At 45.5% G+C, this 20261-nt stretch overlaps 1 pseudogene; it reads right to left on the minus strand.

The window, feature by feature from the left end:
* Positions 1–7414: 7414 nt before the first annotated feature.
* On the minus strand, positions 7415–8554 carry LOC149328131 (uncharacterized; annotated as a pseudogene).
* Between the last annotated feature and the right edge of the window lie 11707 nt (positions 8555–20261).

The following is a 20261-nucleotide window of genomic DNA, read 5'->3' on the forward strand; positions in this document are numbered from 1 at the left end:
GCATGAAGCAATGGAGTCATGAAAGGGTGGCAGGCGTGGAATCTTGTACGCATTGGCTTCTCTGTCATGGCCTGCAAAATAACAGAGCAAACGAGTGTCACTTTGGAATGAACACAAACGCCACAGGCTTCGGAACATGTGCGCTTTTGTGTAGACGGCAATGCACAAAAAGCGCATTTAACAACAGTTTCTATTGCCTTTCTTCTCTAGACACAAAATGTGAAAGGATATGGATAGGAAATAGAACAGCAACTTGCAATGTGCTGTTAACTGCGAGTAAAAAAATTTGAAACTGATGTTTTCCACCAGCTGAAATGCAATGTCAGTTACGGTATCTTTAACAATGCTTGTCACTTCGGACCAGCTGGTCAGGCTAGTTCTCTTGGCAGATCCAGGTGGATTCTCATGAACCTAACTTTGCAGATGCAAATAAGTGAAAGTAAGGTTCTGCCCGTATTCGCAGCAGTACATTGCTTTCGAAGGTTCATCCTCAGGCACATTTTACCCTGGCCTCGTAATACTGGTCCTCATGTCTGAAAATCGAAACAGAGCACAGTAGACTAAGCAGGAGTCTCCAAAGCCACAACAGCATATTTTATACGCTTTGTATATAGAGCACATATCATGTAGCAGGCACCTGCCTATTTTAAATGCATCAGTTTGAGTCTGTGGCATGATGCACGTGCAATACAGTAGAGCTCACTTATAACTGCCACAGACACAACAAACAATTGCTTGACATGAACTAGTGCAGTGCCACCATCAAACTATGCCTTGGGCAATGGCAATATGTTTCAGATACAACTACGGCCGCATCAGTCGGTTATAGCAAACAAGGAGGTGCCGTTAATACCCCCAAATATGAAGGGGTTGGGCTTCCAGCAAGCGCGGAGACCGAAGAGCATCTCAGCCCTCGCGAGACCGCCCCGGAAAGAGCATGCCGACCTTACAGAGAAATAAAAAGGCAGCTTTGAAACCGTAAGTGGACGGCCTACAAGGGCCTGTGCGCTCGTCAAATGGGCAGCATCCAAAGTCGAAAAAGAAGCGAGAGAAAGGGAAATTGTTGAAAGCGAACCGTCTCCCCATGGCTACAGCCTCCATGAGGGAACCCAGATAACCACATACAGCCTTTTGATGTATCAAATACAGCACTTGCTGGACATTGTGTATGTCTGATAGATCTCCAAATATGTCTGCATAACATTGAGGGGATATCCACAGGATTATCAGAAATGCATCCGTACCTCTAAAATAGTATGTTGTACAGATGTTACGGCTGGACATTTTTCGCATATAATGGATGTGCACATAGGGCAGTTAGACATCTATAGTGCTTTCAATGCATTGCAACAGATGCCTCATTGGCAGTATATAGATCTTTCCAAAAAGGGCTCCCTGTGCGCTGCCATATTGTTCCCTGGACTGCAGTGGGCACCTCGCGCTAGCATGGTGGAAGCGGCGAAACACCTCCTCTCTGGATTGCTGGAAACCGGTTACCCCGTCGCTTCCACCCTGCTAGCGCGAGGTGCCCACTGCAGTCCAGGGAACAATATGACAGCGCCCAGGGAGCCCTTTTTGGAAAGGTGTATAGCAGCTGGTATCTACCTGAAGCCTCTGTATAAACTGCATTTAGGCTAGCTAATACAGATAGCATATAGGTTGACTGACAATCGCTGTAGTAAAAGTAAACTATAAGATTTGAATGATGTGTAATAATTAGGATCTCAATCCTCTAGTCTAGCTAAGGTCAAGAAAAAACTTACAAAAGATATTCATTGTACATCAAGCTTTCCAGAATCTTCGCAGCTGCGTTAAATTGGCATCAATATCTTCATTGTTTACAAAAATGTCTTACAACAGCATATAACACATTTTAACAGTAAGCAGCAAAACACTCGAAGAAAACCCAAATGGAAAGGGATTGTCTTTAGTGTTTATAAAATGAGCATACGAAATACAGCTACTACACTACAGAAGAACTAAACACCAAAATGGTCACTTAAGTCAGTCAGGTCAATAACTGTGCCTATTGTGCTTGGTAGGTGAGTATATAGAGCACAGGTCTCAGCGAAACACTACTAAAACATGCTAACAGTGGCTACTCTTGCTGTCACAATTAAGACACATAGCACTGTAATAAAAAAGGCATGCTCAAAAAGAATAGAAAAAGCAAGCAGAGTGCTACTTGAGTTCACTGTGAAATATGCATACAGCCAGAGCAAAAGACTGAACAGAACTATGAGTACTTAGATCGGCTGCCGATTAAAAACAAGTCATAATAATAACACAAAAAATGAAACTAAAATGAATATGCATACAGTAGCTTGTAGACCAAAAAAAAAACAAATTGCTGTCCTAAAAATACAGCATGAATATTCAAACAACAGAAGCTTGGTTAGTAGATACTTCTTTCAAAATTAATAGAAAAGGAAGTAATGTATATGACAACATCGATGTTAAATGATAAGAGCCGGAACGAAAACAAACACAAAAATTCAAATAGATGCGTACTGGCTAGCTTTCCTCCTAGCCAAATGAATAGAAAACAATTGTGTGAAAAGTAACAAATTCACTGTTTAGTGTAAATACAAAACAATCACTTAAGACAAATGCCAAAAGAAATGCAAAGAAACATAATAGCTGTTGCTGTTATTTGCAGACTAGGCGCAGCACTGTACAGAAAGGACTAAAACTACTTAAGTGAGTGGAGCAGTGACAATTTAAGGCACATAGAAATTGTAGTAAAAAAGCACATTTGCAAACAAAAAAAAAGATGACATGAAATGCTATTCACTTTAGCTGTGAGGTGTACATAACACAACCACTGTACACACGCCGTCAAAAGTAAATGGAAGGCGACTTTGTCAAAAAAATTAATTTCTTTAAATCTAAAGCATAATGGTCCATGCTTATTTGGGCACAGTGCAATTCGCACAATCACAATTGGGCTGCGCATATGTATTCAAGGATGCGTGTACTGGGGGCCAATGATTAAATTTTTTCCTGAATATTGCCTTCCATTTACTTTTGACGGCACCTGTACATATAAAAGTCCAAATGAATGAGGACCATTTGGCATATTGCTTTGCTCTCTACCATAAGAAATAAATGCTGCGTTGAACAAAAGAAAGCTTAAATGAATATGCAAGCAGGAGCTTGTAGAGACTAGCAACAGGAGTTGTCATAAAAAACTCTAGCATAACACTTCATAAGCAACTATAGCTGTGTTGGTGGATATTCAATTACCAGCTTATTCAATAACATTTTGTTCTCAGTCCCTGCCAGCCCATTCACTGTGATTTGAATTGTGATGCTAGATTTTTTTGTGACAAGTCCTGTTTCTAGTCTGCCTACAAGCTTTTGCTTGCATACTGTTTCCAGTTTCTTTTTTCACGCATTTATAACTTTTAAAAATATGCAGTCCCGTAAAGACCCCTTGGCAGCTCTTGCTTCAGCAGGTCCTCACAGTACAGCTATACAATGGGCAACAAATGCGACGAGGCCTTGCAGCTCTTGTTCTGGTTTGAAGTTAGTAGGTTCACTGTTCAGCTGTGCATAGGCCACTCCGCTGGGAAACAAAAGCAACAAGGAAACTTCAGCGCTGTGCCCAAAATAAATGAAATAACTTAAACTTCTAGCACACTCAAAATTTAGTTTTTTGAAACTAGCTGTGTGCATCCTATACTGATTACAAATGAACAGGGTCCATGGGCATGCTTGGACTAACTATAATACAGCATCAACGCTAACTTTTACGCTTTTAGAAATGAACAATGGAGCCTGTTTCCTCATCTGATCTTTCTGTCATGTTTCCTTGTACAGTTTCCGAATGCCAAATTAATAGTAAAAAATGAGAACACACCACCACTGCTTTCGAATTTTTCAGAATGTCCATTCACGAGACATCACAAACACAAAATGGAAAACATAATCTTTACTTCTATGTGGCACTACAGTAGAAAGAACGTGGGGAAGATTAGATTCTCGACAGCATAAAACGAACAAGCCAATCCAAAAGGCGCCTTAATCTGCTATAGCAGACACAAACATCTATCCTCTCCTCCAGCTTGCCCCTTGATCATTTTATGCCTTATCACAGGACTTCACTATAAAATACAACAGGCAGAATATCTCGCACCAGTTCACAAGCCAGCTATTTTGTAATGGCAGTTTGGCTGAAGTGAATAAACACATTTTCCACATGGTTATCTGTTACGTAGGCACTCCAACTCATAAAACACTGCAGTAGACTACACAAAAGTAGTGCTTCAAAATCAACTCAGTCATGACATAAAACCTTTTTTTTTCAATTTGCCCGCTTAAATGCAACTGTATTTCAGTTGGGACAGACACTGCAATCATCTAACAAGCTGAATGGCTTGCCTTCTGGACTGTCGCAGCACATGTAGGCAATCATATGCTTGCTCCTAAGCAGAATGTTCCTGCAGCCTAAATTTTCCGGTACAAGAGTAAGGTATGTGAAAAATTAGGGTGATGGCTAAGCTTCACCTTAACAGTAGACAACATAGCGTCCACACTAGTAGACACTACGCGCGCCATCACAAGTGCTCTCCCAGTGACTAGTACTAACTGTTTATACCTCATGTGATATGTCATCGCTCCACAGTACCCCCAGCTGCAAGCACACCTGATGGAAACTTCATACATCATAACAGCCTACTCCTTCCCTGATGGCCTCTGTGAAAAATTGACACTTTCTGAATTTATCAATTTTCAATGTTGAATCACACCATTGATTAAAATTATCGATGAACAATCTGTATAATCAAACAGCGCATCCGCTAGCTAGTCGCTCCTGTAACGCGCTCAACCGACAGCACTTCATTGCCTTTGTGTTGCATGCCCACCTGGCCCATAAAGGGCCTGGGTTTGAGCTGCAATACACGAATTTAACCAATTACCTCTACTTTACGAAATACCCCCAAGAGCAACCTCCTCGCTAATTGTACCTACATTTGGACCCTACCCTAACTTCATTTGAAATTTCTGAGATTTTTTCCAGAGTGATGGAGGGGTTTGCCGAGTTTTCAGCCGAACGAGCTCGTTAACTATAGTGTAAAAAGGCGGATTCTCTACATGTTGAGGCAAAAGTTTTGTAGTATTATGTAACAGACTCCAAGTTCTCACAATAAAAATTGGTTATCACAGTTGCACTAGTACAAAATTCGTGGGACACTATCGAGAACTTCCAAGTGGAATCTTCACTGCTACAAAATCAGCACAATAGCAACAGATTGGCATATTCCACACGCATGCAAACTACATGCTCTGCTCATTTTCAGTTTTTGTTAGAACAGCTGAATGCTCCCTTGCCTAGTCATTAAAATGTTTCCAAAGTTCTATCAGAAAATATCACGCGCCATGTCAAATAGTTCCACTACTTCAGCCCATGCAAAAATATAGCACAAATATGGCAACAAAATGATAATACACAATGCGAATTTTGAGGCATAGGAAAACTGAGTGAAATACCTTTCCAAATGCATCTCGATGCCTCGCAGGACCATGGCGAAGCCAATCCCTGAGGCAAGTCTCAACCACGAATTCATTGCAGTTGTGCACAGCAGTCATGGCAGCTACCAAAGACCACATGAAAATTAATGAGCATACCAAGAATGTCTGCTTCATGTCTGTACATTCAAAAACAGCCACACAGCAATGCTGAGCATTCAATTACAAACTACAAAAACGAAAACCAATACGAAACTTTCTAGCGTCAGCCAGAGGTCTACATAGAAAGAGAGGCTGCTTTCGCAGCCCACATCGCAGCCCACATTTTCTACATTTACGGAGTAACATAAGAAAGCAAGGCAGTATAACATATGTAAGACTGGGCAAAATAAGGGCACGCATAACGGGGAAGAAATAAACTGCAATGAATCGACTGATTGCAGATATGGACCTTGTTGCAGTTACGTGGTGCTTGGCCTTTGCAGCGGGTCGACGCAACCTGTGCGTTTTTCCACGGCTGTAGAAAGAATAATCAAATGAGATTTCCAGGATAAAACAAAGCGTTAGACATCTTATTTCAAGGATTACAAAAAGGTGGTTCCTTCCGCATCTGCACTCCACGTTTGGGGGGCACAATTAAAGTGTCCACCAAACATCCGTCTCTGCAGAAAATTATCTTATAAATTTATTTGATGACTAAGTTGTACCTTGCAGCACTTACGCGGCACTTCGTTCTCGCAACACACCGATCGAAAATATCTGTGGCAAATCACACTTCAATTGAGGTAAAAGAGAATCCAGCATCAAACGGCGGGCTACTTAATCCTCTGCGTGAATTACGGACCGGTGGCTATATCAGCCGCTAATATTTCCCGCCTTTTCGAGTAATCACGACAAAAGCAAGGAAGGTAATGTGGCCGGCTTCGCGTACGCGATACAGGTTACAATTAAAGGCATTCACTCAAAACGGCACTTTCTCTGGAGAAAATATCCTGATATAACACTCGTTGTTTGATGTCTGAGTACCAATTGCTGCAATTGACCATACGACAGGGCAATTAAGCAGCTATCGATTCATTATTTTGCAAGACGACGCAAACCGTGGCCTTCGATATGAGTCTGGGTATAACAAAGAGCAGTAAAACTTACTGCATCAAACGGGGGGTGACAGAAACTTCCCGCCTTTTCGTCACACGAAGCCAACCTGCACAAAAACAATTACCGGGAACTCAGATGTGCCTTGCAGCAGCTAAACGGCAGTTCGCGTAGCCACGTTCCGTACGACGCGCCTCAGGGTGCTCCGGCTGCCAGAGCTGCCACACACACAACCGCCACTACCAGCACAGATTTGCAACAAAGAACGACGGCGTAACGCCAGTGCTACCGCATATCCTCGTCGCTAGCCCTAAATGGACCCGCCGTTACTATGGTTACGAGCTAAAGCCAATAAGCCCCTCTGGCCCCTCGTTACGAGCGTGTTAACTTAACCTACACAAAAACAATTACGCACGACCCCAGATGTAGTTGTACATACACTACTTACACATAGAGAAAGATATTGGTAAAGAGCGGACACTCCCATAGGGCCCTGCGGCCCATTTGACTGCAGCGCCCCAAGCGGGCGGTGCTACTCATTGCAAAGCAGGAAGCAGTAGGAGTTGTGAAACGACAACCGTATGCTCATTTCTTCAACCTGCAGAGCAACGGGGGCCACTACAGAAAGCGCTTATGTGTAAAAACATAGTGGAACACATGGAATGCACTCGATAAATTAGGCGGCACCTAGAGCAATCCTGCAGAGGCTTCCACATTATTTGTGCACTTAAATCAAGTCCCCCCCACCCTTCAAGTCCTGTGGGCTGACCTTCCATCCTGTGTACTTCTCTGAAAGATTATGTTGAGGCACGTTGGTTCCAAGTTCACCGTATGCTTCAACGCAACATTAACTTTTAAATTGATCAAGTTGTACACCATAAACCGACGACTGAAAGCGAACTTTGTCTAAATTTCTGTTCACAAAACTCATATGCCAGCATAAACGAATTCTACAATACATTTTCACAAACTTCTGCCGGCACTCAAGAGAACAAAAATCAAAATCCCCATTGCATTGGAGATGTCGCAGCAAAACATCACAAACCCTTTCTAGATGTGCAGTATCCTCAACCAAAGCAAGAAAGTGGGTCTCAAGTGCTTGCACAAATGTGCATGCCCTTTGCGATGGTACAGTTAAATTTCCAAACACTTTGCCTGGTACATGATATGTTTTCAGCATCGTAAAATATTGATGAGAACCACTCAATGTATTGTCTTCATCTTTCAACAACTGAGGGCAAATGCAATTCTGTGCATTTTTACCAACAAAATATTTTACCAAGAAGCCTGCCACGTAATAGACAACAGATCCTCAATAACATGAAAGTGCATATCCGCGGCTAGCTCTGAAACATCTTGCAAGGACGGAAAGTCGTCAGCAGGAGCCTGCCCAACATTAACTAGAGATGCCCTGCTGAAACAGAATGGTGAACATTCCAGTAGAAGTTCACATCTATCCTCCTCAGCATTACCTTGTTTAGAAAGTTTAAACAGTTTCTGAATGCAAATATGCTTTAAACCAGAGATAAACTGGAAAACATTCGGATTCATGTTGCAGCCTTGCTTCTGCCTAATGTGCCCAAACATTCTCTAGCGAATCCTGCGGCAGCCGACGGGTGAGGAGGTACAAAAAATTATGATTTTGAGAAAGATCACTCCAAAGGAGCAAAACAGCTTGGATAGTGATCTGCCAGCCTATGATTGTTTCTGACTGACGCTTGACGGCAAACTTCCACGTTTGAATCCAGTGAAGTTGATCTGGAAGGAAGTGAACAAGTTCGTCATCACCCCTTTTAATCGCATAGCGATATCTTTGCGCCATTTTTATAGGAGTTGAGCTGTTCAGTGCATCAAACAGTTTATCCATTCTTTTGCAAAACTGCGCTGTAGCCACTGCTGCTGCGGACAGCTCCTCTGCATATAATAATGCCATAATGGCCACACTCACTGAAGCACTCAGTAGTTGTGCTGCTCTGCTTACTTTCATACTAAAAACGGTTTTTGAAAAACGTGCCGCTCGGTCAGCTTTGGGGCTAAACGCAAGTGCAACTCGTGCGACAAATTGTACAGGCGCTCAATGTAAGCCTAGTCCACAACCTCTTCCGCAATTAGCAACTTGTGAGCTTGCAGATTATTACGAGTAGTTTTAATGAGATGGGGCACGTCAAAAATAAAATATATCCGCTCACCCCTTCTTTCAAAGAAAGGCCTGTCAACAGACACGCCCTGCTGATAACACAAGCTGATGTTTGACGCCCCTTGGTCGCAAACAAGTGCTTTCACTGTCAGTTTGACTATTTCTTTAAGTTCATCAATAAGGGACATGAGCAATTTACGCATAATAGGTGCTGGTGTTGGCGATTGTAAATGCTATTGGCTGAACCCAGCTCTTAGAGATTCCACCCACAAGAACAACCATAGCCCTGTCTGCAATTCTCGATGTCCGCACATTACCATCATCCACAAAGCCATGAATAGCATCCTGACTGAAATCGTAGCACAAGTTTTTTTCTGCACTATTTCATCGAAGGTCAAAGTGCATGCTTGATCTCTTTTATTCCAAGTTTGACTTGCCGCTGAAAGCGACTCAATGACCCCTGGAATCACACCTGGTTTCATGTTGACGTTAGACAACCATCGTCTCAGCGAATGCTGGGTTGGCAAGGTGAAAATGGGTGCTAAAAATCCATACGCCCGTGGTCCACGAAAGTTTAGGTGCAACGCAAACTTCTTTAGCCACAAAGGAAATCGTTTGCCTTTGCCCCCTGGCTTTGAACGCACGTGTGCAGTGAGAAGTTTGAACACTTGGTTAGTGACAAATGGCCGGATGACACCTAGTGCCCTCGAAATAGTTGGCGGCAAGCTATTTTTGTTTGCGCAACGTTGCGATGGTCTTGCGGCAGCTCTTCACCTTTGCCTGCAGCCTTCTTATAGTTGCTGTGGCCCTGGACTTGGAATACTGCAGACAATTCGTGTATGCTGAGCCCATTGCAGGTACGCTGCAGAGAACTGCAATGGAAGAAAAAGAGGTAGCAATAAAAAAGAGGTAGCATTGGTTGCAGTGAGTGCAACGTATTGCATTACGGTTATTTTTCTATGAGCATAATGCACACTGCGCGATTCATTCATACAACCCATGTACACGACTGTCCCGAATATAACTTGTCCCAGAGTAAGATTCCTGCATGTGAAGTAAACGCTTTGAGTGTTACATTATGCATTTAATGCTATGGTTAACACCCCTAGTTTCCTGTGAATGCACAAAAAAACCTCCACTTAAGCATTTGCCGCACATTTGTGTAAAGAGCCGCCTTTTCTGTTTGGATGATGCTGTTACCGGGATCTGTAGGAACACGTCAGACACATGACTTTTACCTTCTCTGGATGAATACAATGATGAGAGCTTGAGGGTTGAGGAGATATTTAAATTAATTGAACATAAAAAGCCATTGCTTCAGACGCATGTACCAAAACAGTGAGGGCAAACCTCCGACACTTTAATGCATGCAGCTCCCCACAAAGCACCAGCAGCCGTCACTACTGTTTCCAGCCACTCAGTGCTTTGCTGTTCCTTGCTTTCTTTGCTGCACTCAATTCTGCCAGCGTCTTCTCTTTCTGACCGACAGGTACTATGGGTGTAAACTTTTTATATGTACACAGCCACCTTCCTTGCACTAGCGCATCAAGTCGCAAGCTCACTGAAAACATGGCCTCTCTTACCAGCTTATGAGCCTAATGGCAAAGGTTTGTTTGCCTACCGTGAATAGGTGGGGAAAAAATGAAACTAATAGTTCTCATTATTACATGAGGGGCATTGAAGCGCATTTTGACGTTTCCTGCAGAATACTGCGGCTTGTTTGTTCTTAAGGCATGAAATTTAAGATTATCTACAGTGTAAAGTTATGTTTCTGAGGTATAAAAGGAACACAAGAGCCGAACACAACGTCATGGAATACACAAATTTGCATTGGCACATGCAATTCATGTAGTAACAGTGGTGCTGAGGCAATCACACATTCCTCTCTGTTCTTGTTTGCAGTGCCTCTGTAAGGCATTTCCTGTCATCTCTTGTCAATTGCAGTTAGTGTCCTCCATATTGCAGTTTCAGTGAGTGATAGCTGTACTCAGCGTGCCAACCAGCTTGCGGGTCACGGGACCTTGTCCGGCGCATGCCAATTACCTACAGCCTAGGCAAGGTCAAACTCTGCTTAGTGACAGGTCAACCATATTAGTACAGAATATTGATGACTTGTCGAAACTACGAAACAGTCGTCTAGCCTAATTCAAGCATTGGAAACACGATGGCGACAACCAAACTTTGCCCAGGCCGCCTGAAATATAAACTTTATACATAACAAATTTACTGTAAAAATTTACTCGAACTGCATATACGAAACATTAAGGAGCATGTCCAAGTACAGAAGTGAGGAACTATGTGTATGTTTACAACACTTCACAAATCTATCGAGTGAGCTGTACCATCACTTAAACCATAACTTGGAAACTTCACCATCAGCGGAAAAACGGTGAACAGACAGACGTTCCGTATGATCCAACAAGACATGAAAGCATTCAATTCAAAAGTCACACAAAATCAACGCTTCCCTAACTAATTTTAAACTGTCTGTTCTTACAATGGGCAAAAATGATAAACTGTACACTATCCGAAAAATATGCTGCATATGCTACTGAACACTACTACTGAAAATGCTACTAAGCAGCTTTAAAGGAACAAGCACTAACCAACGCAGCTGCTTTCCCGAGGGCTTCCACCGCTTTCAGCCAAGTCAGGAAAGCGGCTGCTGCTTGGGGGAAGAGAACACCCATGATCTGACTCGTCTGTTGTGGTATGGCCATGGTCCATGAGCAGATGCGGCGCTGTAGGTAATGGCAGAAAACATGAGCAGATGTCTCATTTGTACTGCTTTGTCTCAAAGCGAATCAAGCTACGAGAGACGTCCTGGTGAATGACTCCGGAAATTTGGACTACCGGTGTGCACTCATGCGTGCTGACATCACACAGTACACAGGGCCTCAAGCATCGAAATCTGAATGGGATCGAACCCACTCCTTTGAGATCACCAGCCGGGCACCACCAGTCCTGAGCCATCACCGCAACTGATCAATGTTCAGAATTTGTACGGCAGTCATATGAGCGCACATCTGTAAATGCAGAGCCTCTTGCTTGAAAAACAGTCTGGGAAGGCTCAGCAGAAGAGTGAAATTATTTGTCATGAAGCAAAACAAAAACTCTCAAGCCAACTGAAGTGAACTGCAGCACAAGGAAAGATACGAACTAGGCACGTTTACATTATCTGCTGTCTAGCACGTCAGCTTAATTCTTGATTTCCTGATACAATATTTACTTCATAAATATATATATATGCTGTGACCAGCTTGCATTGCAAGCCTGGACACACAGAAGGCACAGCCAATTTAGAGAGTCGCGTGTGCCCGGGATCCATAAAGTCCTTTGCTGTGAAGTGGTCAGTGCACATCCGGTACCTGCTGTACACTGAACTGGGCGGTTTTTCCAAAAGGTCACTTCTTCCACTGTATGACACCCATGCTGTCAACCTGCGTACGTGTTTAAGGCACTCCATTACTTCATTTCTGAAACTGTGCTTTGCTTTTTATGGGGTTTAACGTCCCAAAACAACTGAGGCTATGAGGGACGCCGTAGTGGAGCTCTCCGGGTTGTTTAAACCACCTTGGGTTCATTAACTTCACTGACATCGCACAGTACACGGGCCTGTAGCATTTCGTCTCCATTTAAATGTGACCGTCATGACTGGGATTGAACCCACGTGTTTCGGGTCAGTAGCCGAGCACCATAACAACTGAGCCACCGCGGTGCCCTATTGAAAATCCAGGATCGCGGCAAACCGGACTTTACCGGAACATATCGGTTTCATACCGGTTTGGTATCACTCTCATACCGGCGAGACCTGTCCGGTTTGATGGCTATACCGGTTCATACCGGTCCGGTATCGATCCCAAACCGGACAGACCGCTCCGGTATGGAGCTCATACCGGGCAGTCCATTCCCGGTTCGAAGCTCAAACCGGACAGACCAGTCCAGTACGGAGCTCAAGCCGGACAGACAGTCCGGTACGGAGCTCAAACCGGACATACCAGCCTGTATTCAGAGCGATATGTGCTGCGGTTTTGGTGCTTGGTCTGCAGATTGACTGTTGTACGCCAGCAGATGTTTTTTAGGGGAAGGGGGGGGGGGGGGGGTCAGCGTGCGCATAAGTGCGATAATCAACACATACACGGTTTTGTTGAAAGGGCTAGGGAAAGAAAAGGGCTAAGCGTGAGCTTCTCAGTGGCAAAACACAGAGTTTGTGCATGAAAGGCGGGGGCTGCATGAAGGGGTTTTGCGGGCAACCGCCATATTGGCTTCCCGTGCAGCACCCTGACAAAGCCAGGGCGGCTGTGTGCGGGCAAACGGCTAGTATACATCCGCCAGCAGCCTTCTTAAGTCCTGCGCAGATTACTCTGGATTTCACAGTGCAGAACTTCACGACTGGCTGATAAACATGGCGAGCCTCCGGTGACTGCGCCAGAGGCTCCAAAAGGTTTGTTACTGTCGCGTTCATTGCAGCAGCCGTTCGCTAGAGGCAGTCTGCAGCGACGCATCGATGAAGAAAGAAAATTCTTGGTTTTCGTGCAGGAATTCTTTGCACTTCTTCTTCAAGTGATTCCCCATTGATGACTGAATTTGTCCAAGCGCCATTGCGAGCGGCCCCACCCTTCACTCTATCAGGAAGAGATACTAATCACAAATCGCCGAGAACATTTCTATCGACGAACAAGAAAAGATTAGCTAGTGAAAAGGTACAGTGCTAGAGAGAACAAAATAAAAACAAACTCCCGTAGAAACGTCACACGAGTCACCTGTCTCTGCGCACTTTTTTTTTCAAGTTTTTTTCTTTCCTCTCACCACCGCCTTCCCTGCTTTTCCTGGGTCCACTCTCAAAAAAAAAAAAACCTGCTCAACCCTGGTTTTTTCTGTCTGCCTTTGTTCCTTCCCCGAGGTTTCCTTTGTGTCAGTCCTGTCCCTCCCAGCCCCCTTCCCCGAAATGGCGAGGAGGCACTCACTCTACAGCCCACTACCGAACATTTTAAGCCGCCCTCCCTGCCACACTCCCCGCGACGCTCCATGAAGTGGAGAGGGGGCTCCGATTCTACTTGTTGTTCACTGTGTCCGGTCGCGTTTGTTTGGAACAGGTTTTTCTTTCCTGTGGTTGGGTAGAGTGTCAAGGGATGAAGGTAGCTGCGAAAACACGCTGGCACTCGCTAGTCCTCGTTGAATTTGTATTACAGTTTTTTGTGCATTTCATTGTGTTGCTTGATCAATCCACGATCGAAGATGACATCGCCGTCCATGCGTACGTCCAGTGCAAATATGGTGTAACCCTATCGTCCTTCTCTCAGTGTTGAACGACTTCGCTCCGAAAGACGTGAGTGGTGAACAGCGACATTTACAGACATTTGACCGGTGGAGGCCACGGCGGTGAAGGCGGATTTTATGACGGCGACGTCGTGCTGCTAGGACGTAAGTACGCATTTCAAATCATACTGTTTTTTAAGTACTGCCTCCGTCTCGGTTATATGCTCGGCGTCAACAGAAACGTTCTAACTGTCCAGTGCCTTTTTAACTAGCAATTTGTGGATTGCACAGCGTAGAGGGACGAAATAGTTCAAAATTTTCTTTCAGCTACATACCAAAATTGCTTGTCCTTCATGATAACACGACTAAAATTAGTTTTATGGTTTGTATTCTTTCTTTACAGAGGCATATCGTGTATACGTGCGAGAGCAATCAGCGATAAGCGTCCTGAGGGGGAGCGGCTCAAGACCTTGAAAAAACATCACGCATCGCATCGATGCTGCGGTATGTGCCGTAAATAATGGAGGATGACCACGCAAGCACCGGAATCCTCCGAGCATCCTGTTTACACACCAACAATGTTACGACGCAGATTTGCAATACATTATTGATTCATGTATGGAAGGCGTGAGGTGCATTCACGATACTGAGCATTGCCAATGCTCAGAGCCTGGCGTCTTGAGACGCCTGGCTTCTCTGTGGCTTGTCTGGGCCCACGAGGGCCCGCAATTCAGAGCTCCGTTTGTGCTACTGGGGTATGCATTTGTAATTATTACATACAGGTCCACCTCAGGAATGGAATTTTTATTCCTTCGGCAACGTGGGCACAGTTATGGTGGCACCCAAAGATTCGCGTTTCTGCAAGGACGCAGCCTTTGGACGACTCCACAACTCCTGGAAAGAAGCGTTACAGGGCAAGCTTGCCATCGCAACATGAAATCAGAAGCCTCCACAGTGGGCAGAAAGCCAATGACCCCTGAAAAGCTACAAGCCATTGGCCGTAAGTTGCATGTCACAGTGCTCAATGCGTTATGTTGTGTGTCAGTGGCCAATTAAATGATAAGCTGGGGGCATTATGTACTACCAATCATATTTTCTTCTCTGGAGGTGCTTTTGACTACTTCACTGGCCAGCACCCTGTAGAGACCCCAGCGCCGGTAGATCGCCGCAAAGAGTTAAATTATTACCTCAGTGAGCTGGTTCAAGACATGCGTAAAAAAAAAACCTTTTGGAGTTTTTGATGCAATATAATACTCACCAAGCTACCAATACTTGGTAAAAGCTGGGAGCAAATAACACAATTGCACATCGACTGCAATACGAGTCGCTGATAATCGCAGATTACCAGTTTCTGAGGCTCTGTATACTGCAGCATTTGGCATGCACACTTATGGCCCCAGTTTTTGGGCAGATTTAGTCCAAGTGGGATATATTTGAAGCATTTTATTCCTGCCTTTTTCCTGTGATACAGGGCCCTCCTGCATAATACGGGCCTAGCCTGTAGAATACAGGACTGTCCTGTATGCCGGTCTGAATTTTAAACCGGAATCGCATACCGGGTTATTGTACAAGATTTGCGATCCCGGATTACCGGAGTATCCTGTACAAAACAGGAGAGTCCTGTATTATACAGGACTGTCCTGATTTATACAGGATATTCCGGTAATCGGGTATCGCAAATCCTGTACAATAACCCGGTATGCGGTTCCGGTTTAAAATTCATACCCGATTTTTCAGTAGGGTGGCGTCATTGTTGAATGTATAAGCATGAAGTGCTTCACTAGCATTCAAACAAGTCGCCGCAAGTGTTGTTCATAACAGACCATGAGACATTTGGGAAAATGGTACATTACCCGATTGTAGAAAAGCGCCGTCGCAAAGGTATTCAAACTAGTGCATAGGTGCTGCAGCCTAACTAGTATTCATCTCAAAACAAAAATATAACACTTGCAAAATTATTTCTATCCACAGTGCACAACACTTTCATTATTCAAATGGCTTCATTGTTATTCATGTCCCTTATAGCCTGAGTCATTTTGGGACATTGCACCATACAAAGTAAGAAGCATTAGTATAGTTATCACATGATGAATTTGCTGCCATGTGAAAATATTCACTGCTACTCATATCTGTCAAACAACGTCACGGTCATTTATTTTATGCCTATAAACACATTCACAGTTACATCGCTGTGGAAATAGACGACTATCTTTATATTAAACTATGACAAATGGCAAGCTGAAAACCACGACAGACCTGCTGTCCTGTGGGATGCGGAAGAAGATGGTTCCTGGCCTCCGGCTCAAGGTGCTTCTGTTGCGGCACCACGGCACACAGCAGGTGTTGCCGACGGGCGGCATCACCTGAAAAATTCGCAAGTATGGTCATTCTCAGTCTCTTTATATTGTAACTCTGTAAACAGTGAAAAGGTGCGAAAGCGGCGAGGGAATGAAATTACGAGCGGGGCCAACATGTTTTTGCGAACCTCGCGTGCTGAACGCCGTTGCGCAAGGTACAATACACATACCCTACTACACGGCAGATCCCAATCAACTTTTTTCAAGCATTTCTACATTCCCGAACATTTTTGTCTACCTCCTAAAACCTAGGTGGACAGCAGAGTGCGAGTTTTGTTCGAGAAAAATATTTCGTATACGAACGGCAACAACATGGACTACGAACCACAAGTACACAATGTGTTAGGAGCACTGAGAAATAACCGGGTGCAACGTATGTTTTAAGAAGCATAGAAAGTTAAACCATCGGCGCAACAGTTCTTGCTTTTCAAGCAATTTACAGTTTAGAAAGGCCGACGCGTTACCTTTCTTTGCCGGTTTTCAAAAGCGCATTCCTGTGTTGTCAATGCGCGGGTGAAATGTGGGTTTCCACGAGCGCAGATAACGGAGTCTTACAGTCCCGTACTTGCTGCGCGGGAACGGTCGTCTTCGCCGTTCGCCCACTTTCAAAAAAGTACGTTTTAACCTTGCACCGACAAATGGCACCAAAAAGAAGTTACATATTGTCGGGGGGCATACAAAAACGTCACGTCCCGAAAAACTCAGCACGAAACCAAGCAAAACTAACCGCTAGGCACAGCGCGTCCGGCCACAGGCAGTGGGCAGGTTTTTTTTTTCTACGCACCGACCGGCGAAGCTACATCATGCACTATCATTCCTCCCGCCGCTCCCGCCCACGGCGTAGCTTGACCCAGCGTGCGCGCGCCCTTCACAACTGCGCCGGCGTACTTAAGCTAGAGTGCTTGAAATGCAGCCTAATTTTGCATGAAGTGCTTGAAATGTAGCGTACTTTTGCAAAAACAAAACATTCCTTTCTTGACATTGTCACAAACTGCAATGCCTTGAACAACAGCCGGCAGGCCACAGAAAAAGCGCGCCGCTTCACGAACTGCAGACAGGCACCGGCGGCCGGCGCGGCCGCCTAAATTGCTTGCAATGCAGCGTACTTCCACAAATAAACATTTCTCACCTTGCCGCCGTCATAAACAGGGGGAGTTCTGCGTCGAAGGGCAAGAGAGACGAAAAAAATTGCGGCCTGCCCGCACGAACGAATACGCCGCACGCTTTCACGCGCACAAAACTGCCCCCACGATGCACCGTCGTCTGCTGCTCGGATGGGTCTGCCGCCGCGCCGGCCGCCAGCGCGCGCGTTTAAAGACTGGTGGCGCCATCCCCTAGGCGGCAGAGTATCTATTGGAGGAGGAGGATTGCGCGTCATTTCCTGGGGTCAGATTTCGCCGAGTGTCCGCTATTTACCAGAGAGAGAGAGAGAGAAAAGGGCGGAAAGGCAGGGAGGTTAACCAGGCGATGCCCAGTTGGCTACGCTACACTTGGGGAGGGGAACAAAGGGGAAAAAAGGAAAAAGAGCAGCAAGGAAATGAGTTTTCTAAGTGTCCAGCGACCACTATGTCACAGGGACAGAAGGTGCGCACTGAAAACTTAAAGATTACAGGCGCGAATGCAACCCCGAGTCCCTTAAGAAATTCAGGAGCGCTATTTACCAATATCTTGCTCTATGACTTAAATTGCAGCTGATTAAGCGACAGTTCAAGTAGCCACGCTAAGCATGTTGTTTGACTGACTGACTGCATAGCCAAGGCCAAGGCCAAGCCCAGCCAAACCTGTGGCCCGTCACGACTTTTACGCACGTAGTTCCCGTTTCTCTTTCGCTTACGCGGCCGCGGTTGTCGTCTGCTGCGGCGCCAGCGCGGGTGGCGCGCCGCAATGCGTCACGTACACAAAACTTTTCTCATGTACCTTACTTTCTAATACTTCTTAGTATTTAAAATTCAGTGCAAAAGGCGGGAGGGCTGTCAGAAAATGGCTGAGGCTTAGCTAAGGTTAAGCCTTGTCAGATGCGAAGGATATTGATGGCTAGGCTTGGCAATACATGGCTTTCCTTGGTTGAATACTTGGTCATTTTAATACAACCACTAGAAGCCTTCGGTGGGGGAAGACAACGGCATGGCTACAGCGGAACGCCGGCTAACCCCGAGACGCGCGTTGGGTGAGCGCCTGGATTGCCACGGAAGCCGCGTCCGCCTGCCCGGTGGAGCGAGCGTTTCACCTACACCGAGTGTGAACGCGCGTTCGAAATGCGCGGGAATGCCGCTCGAGGACATTCCGGCGTCTGTGCGATGGCATCGTTCTCCCTCTCCCAGCGCGTGACGGCGATCTGTCGTGACGTTATCGTGTCACGTGGTTGGTCGCGTACAGCTCCGAGCGACAGCGCGAGGTGGGGGACCTGTTTCTCATCTGTCATGACGTCACCGTGTCACGTGGTGTGACGTCACCGTGTCACGTGGTGTGACGTCATCCTGTCACGTGGTGTGACGCCATCGTGTCATGTGGTTGGTCGCGTACAGCTCCGAGTGACGGCGCGAGGTGGGGGACCTGTTTCTCATCTGTCATGACGTCATCGTGTCACGTGGTGTGACGTCATCGTGTCACGCGGTTGGTCGCGTACAGCTCCGAGCGATGGCTCGAGGTGGGGGACCTGTTTCTCATCTGTCATGACGTCATCGTGTCACGTGGTGTGACGTCATCCTGTCACGTGGTTGGACGCGTACAGCCACGGTGACAGCGTGGGGCATAGCTCTAGCAATATGCTTCGAATAAAATCTCAGTCTCGCACCACGGTTTTTCTCCCGCATTTGCAACCGTGCTTGAAACTTGAATACAGTTCAGGATATTGAACAAAGGTGGCACGACATTCAGTAAAACCCGCAGTTTGGTTCACTTACACTGACGTTTTTTTTAAAACTGGAAAGCTTACAAAGAGTTGGCGGAGGCGCTCGAGGCACTGCACGGACATTTTTGGTTTTGGTTTTACAGGGCCGGCTACTAATTGGCTATGAGGCCGCCGCAGTGGATGGCTCCAGATGATTTCGAACATGCGGCCGGAGATCATTAAGGTGCATGGACATCGCACAGTACACAGGCGAGAGCTTTAGTATACAAAAAAATCAAGGTATAAAAGAACAAATTAACGAAAATTTTCTCAATGAAAACTTGTTGCAAAAACAACAAAAACGCAAATGCAAACATAAAAGCATGACCAATAAAAGAAACCGTTACTGAAACCAATTTAATAATTCTGAGCTACGTGCATGCATGCATGCAGGGCATTGCCCCTTTCCCCCTTTTGCGTGGACAGCGTAGTGCAATGCGCTCTTAGTGCTTTGTGCCTCCAAGGTTTCCGCAGACAGTGATATGAATTCTCCATTACAAAAGATTTTTTTTTCATGTAGACATAAAATGACTCATACGATGGCGATCTGCGAAAAGTGGCTCGCAAGACGGTTCAAAAGCCCGTCTCTTGCCTAAACCCGATCAACCGTGAAGAAGTTATCCAAAAGCGTCGGCTTTGTAATCAATCTGTGGTTCCAGTCGGGTTCGGTTATTATCTGGAGAATGCATAGCGCTGAGCTTAGCAGAGATGTATATATATGTGCGATATTGAGGCGGCATATATCGTGCGTTGTGTGGCAAGCTTGGTCGGCCACGAGTAGACAGACATTGCACATTCCATGCTCGTGGTTCGTGCATGTGCGGAAGATGTGCAACATCATGGCACATGCTACCTACCATGGATGTCCGCCATGATGACACATACTGGTAACGCTCTGTGGACGTTATATTTAGACATAGACATTTGGATCCATCTGGTACGACGTTTGTGGTTAACTGGGATGTTGAAGTTGGCCGCAAGCTGGGAAAACGCTAGAAGACGGGAAAGCTGGTGACCGCTGCTGCCGGCGGCGCGATGAAAATGCAGACCG

The sequence above is a fragment of the Amblyomma mixtum genome, chromosome 9 (assembly GCF_055824585.1).
Source record: "Amblyomma mixtum isolate Tamu chromosome 9, ASM5582458v1, whole genome shotgun sequence".
NCBI lineage: Eukaryota > Metazoa > Arthropoda > Arachnida > Ixodida > Ixodidae > Amblyomma > Amblyomma mixtum.